This window comes from Gouania willdenowi, chromosome 16, assembly GCF_900634775.1.
Source record: "Gouania willdenowi chromosome 16, fGouWil2.1, whole genome shotgun sequence".
Taxonomy (NCBI): Eukaryota; Metazoa; Chordata; class Actinopteri; order Blenniiformes; family Gobiesocidae; genus Gouania; species Gouania willdenowi.
The window spans coordinates 24052399-24067972 of NC_041059.1; positions in this window are offsets into that span (position 1 = coordinate 24052399).

Genomic DNA, 15574 nt, shown 5'->3' on the forward strand with positions numbered 1-15574 from the left:
AAGCAGTGCACATTTGGGGCTATTAGAATGCAAATAAAATGCATAAGAACCACTTTGTATCAAATTTGACCTTCTCTCAACATTTAAGCGAACATTCGACATTTCACATTCAACACTACTCAATGTTTTACTTGTTGGTGTTTTTCCCCACAAAGTGATTACCAGAAACTTAAATAAATAATAATTCCCGAATCATGAATTATTAATGAAACAGAAAAAGTAAGGTTCTCAATATAGCCAGACCCAATCTTAATTCATGTTCTTTTTATCTGCAGTGGCATTTAAATCTGGACCTGGTTTGCTGCAGCGATATGACTCATCTTTCCTTCTGTTATCCACTTCTCTTGGTTGTCCCATTCATTGGCTGCACAGCTTCATTGTTTAAACCCTTATCTCCAGTTACTCATTTTACCCTTAAAACTAATTCTTCTCCTTTTCCATGTTTGTCAGCATACATGGAGCCTGATTACAGTGAATTTCCTAAACTAATTGGGGTAACAATAGCTTGGCAGGAAACAGAATGCCATTATCAAAATACCCAGTCAGTTACGTGTGAATGAATGAATACCCTGGGCAACTTGTAGTGCTTGGGGAATCTTTTTAGAATCTCCCAAAGAAATGCAACAGCTTGATAGGAGGTCAGGGTTGCAGGGTTATAAACCTCTTAATATTACTTAAACCCAGACTTTAAATAGGAGATGATGTAAAGCTGTGTTTATGTGTCCAAGTACATGTAATGGTCTGAGAAATATGGGTATCCTAGTCTGATATTGATAGACTAGCACTAGCAGAAAAAAAAGGATTACATTGGCCTGCATCTAAAATCTCATATACAAGCACTCCGATACAAGCAGGCCATTCAAGACTGTGCTCCAGCACTTCTAAGAAATGGGTTCGTTTTTCTCATATCTACTAGTAGTTAGTAATATCATTTGATCAAGTCTTTTCCAACATTCCACACTACAAAATAAGTCGTAAAAATATGTTTGATTTGTGCCAATATCAGACCAATATCCATATCGGCAAATGCGGAAGGCAAAAATATCAAGAGAATCCTTCTGAGAAATATCATTTTAGACCTGTTATGAAAGTTTTACCAGATTACATAGGGCCAGAACAACTGATGGAAACACTTAGAGCATTTGATTTTCAGTGATTTCAGAAAATGGACGGAAATCCCAGAACAAACTTTGTGAAACAAAAATGTACTGTATATGCAACAAGGAATATCCCCTCACCTGGCAGAAAATCATGCATTTTCATTATCTCATTTTGTTAAAAGAGTAGTTTAATGTCGCAAGGTTTAAGATCCTGTATTATTGAGGTCTTTGAGAGCTCTCCGTTTTAGGGGGTGTGTCCCTGGATTTGCATAGGTCTTCCCTGCCCCAGTCTTCCGTGGGGTGGCACACACTAAAGGTGCGTTCACACCGAATGCAACTTAAGTGATTAGATTACATTCAAAATCAATGTAAATGACATGACTTCAAGAGGTCCTGCACGAACCAGTCACTCAAAGTTGAAAAATGTGAATTTCTCAAGCGACAACTCCCCCGTCCTTCACTGTATGTAGAGCTAAGGCAGCAGCCCCTCCCACCCGCTACAGTGACACGGCTGCAGCGAGTGAACTCATCCTTTAGTAACTCCGTAAGTTGATCATTTACACCGTAAAAGCGGCGCTGTTTGTAAGTGCTGAAGAAGTGATCAGCCCTCTTTCTCCAAAGCAATGAAGTGATGGAGTGACCAAAAAGCACCACTTTGTCCAAGCGACTCATCACGGGCGATGGAAGTGAATGCAGTAGCTACAGTCGCGTTCGGTGTGAAAAACAATGGCGGTTGGCGGTGAAGTCCATGGGTGGAGTTACCAGCAGAAGGAAGGATAATTTCTTTCCCAATTTAGCTTGTGACGTCACAAACTTAGAAAATTTGAAACGCAGCAATTTTATCTGTGTTATAAGACTCACACATACCACAAACAAATGACTGGATGGTTTTATTTCACATTTTGTGTGCTGGTGAACAAAAAAGTTTCCTTATATGTGATTAAAAAAAAAAAAAACTGCAATAGTGGATTTTTCATATGTCCCCGATAATAAGATGTTGACATCTATTGAATATCCTTCAACACATAAAAAAACACAATTATAATCAACTCCAACAATATCCTGCCTTAGTTTACACACATGCATTCCAACTGACAGACCAGAGGATTTTAGAAGAATGAAAGCAGAAGTTTGCATTCAATGATTTATTTTTCCTCCTCCGTTTTCATATCTGTTTTTCATGCCATCTGCCAGAGACCTGACTGCCATGTGCCACTGAGTCACCACAATCCAGAAAGATGATTAATATTGCAACAAGCGCATAACCACATCTCCTGCTTAATACGTAGTTAAATATTCCTGTCTTCTGTTAAAAATCAATGACAGTTTTAACAATGTACACTCAAACTGTAAAAACTCTTAATAAGAAAAAGGCAATTTTGACAACAAAACTTAGTTAACCTATTTGTTGCAATGCATTATTCATTTCTGTTTTAAGATATGGTCAAAAATTTACTTTGGTTCTTGTCCACAGAGTTGACTGTTTAGTCAAATAATCCCCTTCTTTTGGTGATAACTCTGGAGTAAACAAAAGAGAAAACCTCAGCTTTGCAACACAGTTGCTCATGGCAAGGTCTGTACAAGAGCTAGAGTGCTGTCAGTTTGAGTTAAAAGTCATGCAAGCACTGGAGTTGGGGACTGCTTTCTGCTGAGTCACTTCACCGTGTGATATTAGACTGACACAAACAAATGCCTGTAGACTGTCACTCAGAAACAGCATTACCACTTGCTTTGGTTCAATTTGTTTTTAACGGTGTCCCAAAGTGGAACCAAAGGCATAGTTTGCTACTCTTAAGCAACGGAGAATAATCATATTTTAGTTTGCTGACGGCAACACTTTTGTGCCATTACGTTACTGGGCAATGGTTGCATGCAGATTGTGCCTTCAACTCCTCCTACATTAAAAGCAGAATGGAGACATGAGGTAAGTCAATTTTGAGTAACCGTTCAATAAAACATCCAAAGAATGCATTCGCCATCATTCATCTTTGATTGCAAATCGTCCATCTGGGTCACATGGTCTGCGTGGAGTGCATCACGGGTCGAGTCGAGTGGGAGGAAACTAAGAGAGTGGGAGTAGACATAAGGGGGTCACTGTGGGGTTTCCGTGGCTTAGCGTAGCAAATCCTTTGTAATCCTTCAACCAGTCCCATGGCACTGTTTACTCTATGTAGGTAAAGCTATTACAGACACATCTATAGCCAGAACACATCTTACTACAAGCGTAGGCCACATCCTACTACGCAACACGTTGATCCAGGACTATTGTTCACCTGCTCTGTTTTTAAAGAGACTGCTGAAAATGTTTATCCGTCGTAAGACTCTTTAGATTATCATCGTTAGAAGGAAGGGATGACTGCAGAGGAGCAGGACAAAGGAAGAAGCTCAACTGAACAGTCCTTCTTGTAGTCAAAACAACACCAGGAAGAGCCGACTTCGACTGCTATCTTCTTACTCTTAGATGAAAAGCACTTCAAATTATTTAAATCTTCTCTTCATAGAAACATGTAAGCCCAAGTAAACCAAAGTAAAATACATAAAACCAAACTCTAATTGGAAAAGTCCCAAATTGGTATTTAGGCAGGTAGCACACAAACTCGACAGGACCCAACGAGCCAGGTTGGGTTCAGTCTTAATTTTCTTATTTTACATAGCCTCATGTGTGGGCAGGTGATGCGTTTTGATATGGGGATGAGGGACCTCCGCCAGGGTGTTTTCTAGTAATCCCCGTGAAAAAACGCAAATGACAAGTTATCTCGTCAATGGCACTGAGTGAGTTAATAAAATAAATGTGCTTTCAAATTGACTGCTACCATTAGGCAGGCTACAGTTGAAGCGCCACCTGCCAGCGACAATATTCCAGGTGTACGGCGGAACAAGATGCTAACAGCATTGCCATGCATGCTGATGAATAGTTGACTTACCTGGCATACCGTAGTCTTATATGAAGTTAAGATGGACAATGACTCGAGATATTTGAGGTATTAAATTCTATACAGTTAAAATTATATAGAATAATGTTTGATTCAATTTGATTTATATTGATCATGTAATTGGCAACTTAAAAACAGTTTAAAATAAAATAAATTGACAAAGAAATAAAACAGTATCTTGCATCTTCAAATTCTTACACATCTCAGTTTACATTTTTTTTTAGTTAATGTATTTGAAAGGCTACAAAAAGTAACTTCAATTTAATAACATGATCATGTGGTTACACATGCTCATTGCTCTTTTCTTGCCACACATAAAAGATGCATATTTAACCGGCATATTGGTGGTTAAATGAATCTGTCCCCACACAATTAAAATCTCTATTTTCTTCAAGAATAGTGTTTTTGTTGATTTAGTTATCTTACCAGGGATTTAAAACTTAAGATTAGCCACAGGTGCAGGAAAGTTGATGGTATATACTGTAGATGTTGCAGGAGGTGAAGTAGGAAGGTGCTGAGTCATTGCACAATGTGATTTATTTTAGGTTAACGAATTGTTATATCTTGATTTTATTTGTCATTAATCATTAATAGCCTCTGTAAGAAAAAAAAAAAAACTATTTCTTTCAATAATTTTTTTTTAAGCTATAGGGAGCCATTGCAAATAAGTCAAAGGGCCACATTAAATCCCAGAGCCGCAGGTTGCAGAACCCTGCCCTGGGAAAACCACAGCTGAACATATGGCGGGATGTTCAGCTGTTATCTTAAAAATTGCATTTACTGGATCTGCAGTTTGTGGGGCCTGATGCTGTAAACTAAACACTCCTTTCAAAGCATGACAAATCTGAAAGTACCTCCACATGTGGTTCCTGCCCAGCCCATATTGTTGGGATAGATCCACGAATTATTTAATAATATTCCCACTGTACAGGTCTCCCATAGTGCCAATCCCTTTATCCAACCATTCTGTCCACAATTAGGAAACTTTATTAATACAAACTTTCAGATTCAGCCAAATACTCGATGTACAGTTTAGATAAGGGTCAACATCAACAATCTTCAAAAAAAAGTCGACATCCCTTAACAATGCGATATAATTGGGTGGAATTTGTCACCCTTCCTAATTTTACTTGACAGTTTATTAATTTTGGTCATACCGCCCAGCCCTAGGCAAGTTTTATGGATCAAATGACCATATGTTGATCTTCTACTTGGTCACTTTATCGCTTAAATTGCTTTCAAAACTCTCAAAGGTGGCGAATCAACAGAGATGTTTAGCCTCTGTGTGAGGTTTTTGTCATAGGTTGGAAATGCATCTTGGGAAACTTGGAAGTTTACTTCAAGGGAACGGTCACCATTATAACCATACTTATAGTATATATAGATACTATATATATATATATATATATATACTAATCGAGTTTGTAGTGTATAATACGTTAGAGTGCTCCCAAAGGATTCCCTGTGGTTACAAGAAGCCTCACAAAAGCCTTTACTACATCATCACATCATGAAAAAGTTGCACTACAAGTGCAATATGAAAAGCATTTTTAATATATCATACAGTTTCAGTGCAGCTGTGATTCCAGGAAAATACTTAAACTTGACCTAATTTTTTTTTATTTCAGGCGTGTGCGTATCGCAACAAATCCAATCTGATTGTGGTAAATTAGTCTTTGCCTTTATCACACAGAGAAATAAAGATTACATGTTTATGTACCTTATTGTCCCTATGTGTGTGTGTCAGCTTGCAGGGACAGATGAGATAGTCACAGCTGCCGACACACCAAACAGAATGGCCATCTTGATAAAAGTCCAACCGTGTTCTTGTCACCAAGGGGGAGTTATCATCATCAAAGACACTAAAGCACAGTTTGCCACAGTCAAAAGGTGAACAAGGAGCTATTTCCTATTAGACGGTGATTAATTGAATTTGCTTCTTTTGGAAACAGCATGTATACAATTATTTCTGTGAAGTGAATGTTGATCCGTCCACTCCACATGAATCCCAATGCAGTAATCAATTGGTCACAGTGACAAGGGCAGGGCTAAGGATTAATCAAAGCTAGCAGGACCGAGTATAATTTGATCATGAGAGTCATCGCCCACAGTGTGTGCGCTGCGCATGTGGGTGGGTGTGTCAATAGCCTTGACAGCACACAAATAATGTCTACCCACTTATTGTGGGGGAACTGGAGCCTATTCCATATAGATGGAGGAATACCCCCTGGACGGGACAGTATCGAGCTTACAATGACAATACATAATGATATTTTTGGAAAGGGGGAAAAAAAAAAAAAAAAAAAAAATGCAGTTTCAGTTCATCGCCTTGATTTGGCTCAGACTGCATTCACAAGCCGTGTTCTCATTACCCTTGGAAATGCACAAAATCTAAATACTGCAATAAATAATGGTAATGGAAACACCTGAATTTCAACACTCAAAGATCGCAAAAAAGATTTTTATGCTTTCATGAGGAGGAATTTCAGATGTTTCAATATTGAAATGTGTCAGAAAAGCACAATGGAAACACTCTTTGCGCAAATACACATCACAGAACGTGACGTACCGGGTCACATGACCACTTCTCTCCGAGAAAACATGGTATGGTATGTGTAAATAGAAGAGGAGACCCAGACATTTCTTGGCATTAAACCTAAAAATTATTACTGCCACATTAGACGTGAAACAAAAAAGTAATATACAATTTTATAAGGAGGTTTGGAGTGTCCATGTTCCTGCAGCAAAATTTCGCGGGATGAAATTTCACCCGATTTACGAGCCACCTGCCCAAAACATTCAATGGAAACTAGGGCTGGGATAAACGACTATTTTTTAAACGATTATTCTAGCAATAATTTTTTCGATGCATCGAATAATCTAACAGTTCACTTTTCCAATTTGATTTGATTATCAATTATCTCCCTGTTAATTGACTAAAAGTAGATTATACATGTTGATTTTCATATCTAAAATGAAGAAAAAAAAAAAAAAAACAAGAATTCCTTAACATTGCAATATGGTTATTGCGCTTCAACTCAAAATTCCAAAATAAAGTTCAAGTAAGAATATTAAAGTACAAAATAATGCATTCAGAGTCAGAGGTAGCGTTCAACAAAAAAAAAAAAAAAAATAAAAAATTTAAGAAGTGTGTGCGCGCGCTGCTGCTGCTGATGTCACGGCGGATCTTTCCTCCTTGTCGAGTTGACGCGCTGCCGCCCAATCACACCCGGGATAAAGGACAAAGGTTACGGGGAACAGCTGCCTTCAACAAACGAGGGCGTGACTTCGCTGCCTTGCACTTTTGAAACTCGGAGGAGCCACTCGCGTTAGTTGTTCTCCGGCGCCGTCATCTTTGTTTTGGTCAGATGACGCATCGTCGTGCATATTTCGCTTCGCCGTATTTTTTTGCGTCAACGCATTGCCCCGGCTCTAATGGAAACACGTTCAAAACGCAATTATACAAGAAGGGCCAAAGTCGCCTCCACCTTCTGAGGAGACTGAGGTCCTTCGGAGTGCGCAGGTCTCTGCTCAGGACTTTTTATGACTCTGTGGTAACCTCTGCTATCCACTACGCAGCCGTGTGCTGGGCCCTGGGCAGCACAGAGCAGGACAAGAACAGACTGAACAAGCTGGTCAGGAGGGCCAGCTCCGTCCTGGGCTGCCCCCTGGACTCTGTGGAGGAGGTGAGGGACAGGAGGGTATTAGCCAAGCTCACCTCCATCATGGACAACACCTCCCACCCACTGCACGGGACAGTGGAGGAGCTGAGCAGCTCTTTCAGTGGAAGACTGAGACACCCTCAGTGCAAGAAGGAGCGCTACCACAAGGCCTTCATCCCCACTGCTGTCGGACTGTACGACAAGACCCTAAAGTAACATGCGCAATAACCCCCCTTTGCAAAACTACGTGCAATAATCTCTGTATCAGCACCACTTTATTCCCTGTACCAGCGTCATTTACTGACAACCTGCACTAGAACTGTAAACTTTGCACCTAGATTTTCTAGTTTTTATAGTCTGTTCTAACTTTTATTCTATTTGTATTTATTCTTATTTCCTCATTGTCATAACTCCATCCCCTTAAGATGTTTGCTTTTACTTATTGTACATAAAATACCTCTTTTTTACTATTTAACTGTCTGCACATTTCTTGTCTATTCTGCACACCCTGAGTGATCTTACTGAATGCCAAACGTAACAAGTAAATTTCTCCATTGTGAGATCAATAAAGGATTATCTTATCGCTTTTATTTTGCGAAAATCTGTAATGGAAACCCAGCTACAGAGAGCTGCTTCTTTCAGATGCACTAGAACTCAGATCGTACAATGTAGCTACAATTTTTAGCAGTAAAAAGCAGAAAGAAGAACAGGGTAAATGTAAAGCACATCAGTGACTCACTCACTCACTTCTTCCCAAAAGACTTGGTGTTAAATTCTGAGTTTTTTTTCCACACCTTTCCCTCTCCACTGCCTTATAATCTGTTTTTAATGTTCAATGGTGTCTTTTTTTTTTTTTTAACTTTACTGACACTACAGTACTACAGCTGTCAGCCAACTCTCTGTCAGAGAAGGAAACTCAATTACAAAAAACTCTGAGACTGGCGAACACAAATACTCTGGATTCAATCTAGACTTCACTTGTGAGTGTTCACACCAGCCTCAAACAAAGCAGTCTTTTTGAACAAACAAATTCTAAACAGTGGAAACACTGTGTGATGTTTGGTCCATTATCAGAGGAGGTGAACCTCACTGGAAGGCTACAGTAACATCCACCCACAGACATTAGAAAACCTGTCAAAGCAGGTCAACTTTATCTAAACTGTTCATTCACCAAAGTGTTGTATTTACCTTTAATGGGTTTTTTATTATCACATTTCTCCTTGACTTCTTAATTATTCAGCACTTAATGCAGTTTGCATTCTCCCAGTGTTCCTGCAGGAAGTAAGTGTGTGTGTGTACAGTATATATTCAGTGAACTCCATCAGCCCAGTACAAACCAGCTGATTCACACCACCAGTAGTATTAACACTTAAACACCCTTCAATATTAAAATACGTCTATTTAAGTCCATATAAAGTAGTGGCCAGGATGGGATAAAATAAGAGCATTTCAGCTCCACATCTTAAAACTAGTGCTGAACCGGTCGGGCTTTCTAATCAGCACCAGCTGCACGGAAACACAACACTTTGCAAACATTAAAGCTTTATAAGGACACGACTTTAGTAGGACATTAGGAAGGTGGCCGAACAAACGGAGCGGTACTTACTTTCAGGGAAATGTAACGCCAACAGGATGCTCAACCGACACGGGACGTGGATGTTGAAGATGTGGAAATGTCTCCTCACCAGCACACAGTCACAGCGTGAATGTACACAGAGACAGACATGCGGAGTCATTTGACCTTCTAACAGCAGGAACTACCATCAGACAGGAGTGGGAGGGGGAGTGGACCGTACCAAGCAGGAGTCCCAGCAGGAGGGCTGTCATCCAGGGATGATACACCAACAGCAATGGAAACACTTCCAAACAGCGGACAGGGTTCTTATTTATTATGTACGGAAGGGTAGAGCTTCCACAGGGGAAATATATATTTGGATCACTATATTGTATGAACAATATGATTATTTTGTACAAAAACATTATATTGTGCAAACAATATAATTATTATTGTACAAACAATATTGTATATTGTAAAAACATGATATTATTTTGTACAAACAATATTGCATATTGTAAAAAAACACGATATTATATTGTACGAACAATAGTGTATATTATAACAACATGATATTATTGTACAAACAATGTTGTATATTGTACAAAAATTATATTATATTGTACAAACAATGTTGTATATTGTAAAAACATGATATTATTGTACAAACAGTATTGTATATTGTACAAACAATATTGTATATTGTACAAACATTATATTATATTGTACAAACATGATGTTATATTGTAAAAACACAGTATATTGTAAAACATGATATTATATTGTACAAACAATATTGTATATTGTACAAACATGATGTTATATTGTACAAACATTATATTATATTGTACAAACAATATTGTATATTGTACAAACATGATGTTATATTGTACAAACATGATGTTATATTGTACAAACAATATTGTATATTGTACAAACATGATGTTATATTGTACAAACAATATAATTATACTGTAAGAATATGATTTTATGTTGTACAAACAATATTGTATATTGTTCAACATGATATTATATTGTACAAACAATACAAGTATATTGTTCATACAATATAGTGAACCAAAATATATTTTCCCTGAGGCAGTTCTACTCTTCCGTAACTTTAATTTAGTGCTATAGTTTTATATCCTATATCTTTTTTTATTTATTTTTCTATCCTGCTCTGCTTTCTGTTTCTGCTCAGCACAGTCACTGTAGGCATCATCCTTATCAATCTGATGCTAAATACATTACACACACTCAAACTGAAAAAAAAAAAACAACAGGCAGTATATTTGTCACACAAAGGAGCCATAAACCTGCCATGACATCACACTAGAGATTAAAAACATGTTCAAAATAAAATATTGCCTCCGACAACACTGATACAAACAATAGATCATCCCTTATATTTGCTTTCCTTTCAACGTTCTTCCCTCTCAATATTTTACTTTGGTAAATGGCTTCATTTATCAAGTGTCAAATATAGTGATGGTGGTGAAAAAAACAACTGATGATACTCCATCCATTACTTCATCTTCTAAAACTGTGTTTCATTCACTGTAACATGGCACACCAGTGTGCTTTGAGAGACCACCAAGTACAAAGTTTAAACTTATTGTTGTTTTTTTATTTATTTATTTATTAATTAGAATTTTTTAGTCACAGGTGTATTAGTAATAGCTGTCCTTCTGTCAGTGAAGGTCATTTCTGTGTAAAAACAGACATTTAAAGTGCTTCTATTGAATAATTAAATATGCAAAATATACACTTTCTGTATCCTGTACCACGATTCACAGCCCACTGAAGAGACATTAAAATTACATTAATAGAAACAAGAGGATATGTTTAATACCGACATCTAGTGGTAGTCATAAATATGACAGGAAACATAATGGAACATATTGGGCCTGTACTACAAAGCTGGATTTCCTCTTATCACGCTAACTTCCAGGATTTATTAGGCGTGTCCTCTACTACAACCTGGTCGGGACCAAATTTGGGGCTGGATATGATCCGAGCGAGTAGTAAATGATCTGCCCATTGTTAGAAGATCCTGGTTGGTGCAGATCTGACAGCTGCGTTTAGGAAAGAAAAATTATTAATGCATAAATGCAATCCTTTAATTTACTTTTTGATGACATCCTTTAAGAAAGGTATAGATTTACATCTGATGGACTGATCTGCCTCATTCATTCTTTCATTCATACATACTGTACATATGCTATAGTGACGCTGACAGCATCAGCAGGAACATACTACAGTGAAACAATGCGCTCTCATTCCAGTGTGTGTGTGATAAATTGAGGAGGACTAGTTGAATATAAACACGTCTGTGCTGTAATAAAGTGAAACTGATCAGAGCGCTGTCCGTTTATCATCCAGTGGATTAATATTGCATAATCTTATGCTTTTACAGTGTCGTCATCTTCCTGCTTGTGTTCCTTCCTTTCTGCTTATTCTGCAGAAATAGTGTTATTTTTGGTCTGAATTATGGATTTTAATTCATCATAATTCTAAAGAATTGTTCCTCAATTGTGACCTAAGTTGGTCTACGATTTCAGTGTATTTGTGGTTGGTCTGACGCTGCAATCTTCACCAATTTCATCTTGGATGAAATCACTTAGCTTAAGTGAACATGTTTATATCCTGCTTCATAGTACAGAGGATCTCTGAGGGAGAATGTTTGGTTTGGTGAAGATACCCAAATATATTTATCCAGCTTCGTAGTACAGGCCCATCCATAAAACTATTCTTAGTGTGGAACAGTCGGGTGGGGGGGGGCTTTCTAGGGCTCATCGCACGGGCGGCATCAAGGAAAGGCGATCTGGCGCGCTCTGGGGTGCCTGGTCGGTGTGCCTGGGGGCCGGCGGGGCAACTTGCAACATCCCCTTAGTGCCCTCGGCGACTATGGGCGTGGTCGCTGTCCCTGGGGGCGCTGCTCTTGGTGGGTCCTTCTGCCCTGGGGTCTGGTCCCTGCTGGCTCTGGGCCCGCCGGCGGGTGCCCGCTCTTTCTGCTGGCCTGGCTGCATCTGCGGGCCGGGGGCAGTTCCTGGGTTTAAGGTAGCAGTTTTTTGCACATATACTGGTATACGATGCACTGGCACGCCTTGGGATGTGGGATAAAACTCATACTGGGCTTAACTTTAGACACGTTAATCCCAAATACCTGCTGTAGGTACTACCACTCACTCATTCCCCCTGTCCACAGCCACCACCATTGTAGCTAAGCTTCACACTTGTCACTATACTGGCTTGATTACACAACATAATAAGCACAATATGTTCTACAACTTCACATCTCACCCTCACTGTTAAACAATCTATTCTTCCCCACCCTTTCTATTTCCTACTTTGAGTCTCTCCTCCCTGCTCCCTTTCCCCTCCCCCTCCCCCTCCCCCTCCCTCTCCACTTAGGTGTAACACTGCTCTCCCTTTTTATATCCTCCCTATAATAAAAGATTTCTTACCCTTCCTTAGGGAGGGCTGGTGATGGTCACAATTAAGCAATAAAATAAATCAATTTATTTTATTGCAATAACAAAACATGCATTGCTGTCTCATAATGATTGCACTTCTTGTAGTGTTGACCTTTGACAGCATGTGCAGACAAGAGGAAAAAAAAAAAAAAAGGATGGAACAGTCGGTGCGTTTACATGCAGCTTGAGAAAACCCAATAAATGGCAGTCTGTTAGTAACTTGATTTTTAAATGCATGTAAACAGGCTATCTTAGCTGAGATTGGACTATTGGACTTGATTAACACAGAAATAAGGTGATTGACAATTAAACTAATAGCTATTGTAAACATATTATAGCTAGATTGAAATCAACACGTCATTCTATGCATGCACCACTTTTTTTTCTTGTGAAAGAAAAAGATTGTAAGATTTGTGAGCATAGCTTGATAGATGATTGATAAAAGATGCAAACATCATTCAAACATTATACTTTTTTCAGTGCAGAGAGAACCGTATTGTGACTAAGCAAGTAAGCAAAATGTATTTTATTTCACTGACTAGCTTTAGACGTCTTTTTCAACATTTAGCATAAACTGAATCCAGGATGTGCAAACATGCACTGCCTTTTAGACAATATTCAGTCAGCAGCTCAAACACTCAGCATGGATGTAATAAGATAAAATGATTGAAATGTAAGCAACAGAATAAACAGTTGTGTTGTCACCTGATAATGTAGAGACATGTTGGGTGGCTGAGCCCTAAGGCCAAATAAAGTGGTCTACACATCTGGTTGCATTGATAATAGCAGTGCTTCATGCACAGTGAATTGGAAACTTCATTTCTCAAGTATAGATGAAGACTTGTTACTATATTGATTGATGATCCACTTCAGCAGCGATGGGCTAAAATCAATGGGCGCCACACGGAGTCTGACGACTGAGGTCGAAGACGGATGCCTGTGATGCCTCCCCTCCAGAACACCTCAGAGCTCAGACATAAATAAATGAAGGAGACCTTAGTTTGGTCACAGGAAGCTCTCTGCGGATCATACCAGACGAGGAAAACACACGTGAAATATTTTACAACCCATAGGCTACAGATTGCTTCTTGTTTTCTCATGGATTTACAGCCAGGCTGTTTTTTTTTTTTTTTTTCATATTGTTTCATAATCTTATTGATCCTCCGTTGGGATAATAGTCTTTTATTACAAATTTGAAATGAGTAGGATGGTAAGAGTTATAAGGAAACCTGAGAGAACACACATGCTAGGCTAGAACATGCTAACTTTGCTGAAAAAGGCCCAACTGCTGAAACACATTGTTGGTGTAACAGTTAAAAAATGGTTACAATTTAATTACAATTTAATTACAATTACGACAGCAACTTTTTTTTAGAATTACAATTACATTTATAATTATGCAATAATTGTAATTCCATATTAATTACAATGAACCCCAACCCTGCTGTGGGATATTGAACAAGTCCCTTAATCCTCACTGCTTGTGTTGTACTACGCTTTGAATAAAAATGTCAGCTTGATTAAATTGTAATCTTGTAAATATACTGTATATATATATTTACACATGAATGCCTATAAGCTATAATGATAGCAAATATAGAGAACATTTTGTATTTCATGTGTTATCTACTGACACATTTTTTGTTTGTGTATCTCTGTTAATAGGCAATATGTTTTACTGTATTTAACCATAGTTACAGAAATGTTATTTTAAGATTAAAGTACTGTGATGCTTTGATCAATTTTGGTTTCATTCTGTATCCAATCTGAGATTGGCTTTTCTTTCATTTACACTGATGTAAAAACTGAGATTTTATCATGATTTTTACAAATTCTGTTGTACTTAATACAACAAAAGCATTGCATTTTGAAAAAATGATGCAAAACAAAAACATGGCTATCTAATTTTCCTGATAAAGGCGAATTATTCACTACAAGGCAAAAAAAAAAAAAAGGAAATGATTCGAATGAATTACAGGTTCTTTTCTAACAAAGACTGTGTAAAGGATCTGATATGAGGCTAATAGGCTACACTACAGTAAACGGTTGACATCCATTTCTTCTGAATGTTCTCTAACGCTAATAGCTTTTTTGCTCTTAGTTATAGCTGTGTGATTAGGGCTAACATACTAACAGTGCTGCAATGTTATCTGCAAACCAAAGAGGATTACAGCATTCAACAATTTAAAGCTATAAAGACTTTTTATTTTTAGTCTAGAATTTATCCGTTGGTTACCAGAGAACAAATTACAGGTGTTAGTACGTTAGTGTTTGAACTGTTATAAATTGAAATATTAAAAAAGATAATTTTGTATGATTTTGCTAAATAATGTGTGCTTGCCTGGCAAAAACAGCAGTCATCACCATCAGGTTATAAACCAGAAGTATGTCATACAATTTGAACTAGATTTATATTTGAGAAAGTTTAAGTATAGAAAACAAATGGTTGATATTGATTGTGTGCGATGCATTCATTTGAAAAATAATAGTAATTAAAAAGTTTTCTATGTTGTCAAGTGATTTTGCTCAAAAGAGTCTTGTAAATCTTGCGTTCTTGTTTTGGACAAGGCTTAGACCAGAGGTTTCCAACCTTTTTGGGGTCATTTCCCCAGAGCAAAAACACTCTCAGGGTGAAGATCCTGGACCTTCAGCTGAAGTCTTATGATGACAATGAGACTAAGCCGCTTCTCAGCATGACGAGGAATGTGATGCCCAAAGTGCTCAGCTCTCCAGAGCTCATGCCTCCAAACTTTAGGTGAGTTACATTTGACAGATGTTTAGGGCCTGTACTACAAAGCTGGATTTCTTTTATTGCACTAACTTCTGGAGTTTTGTTCAGTGAGTACTG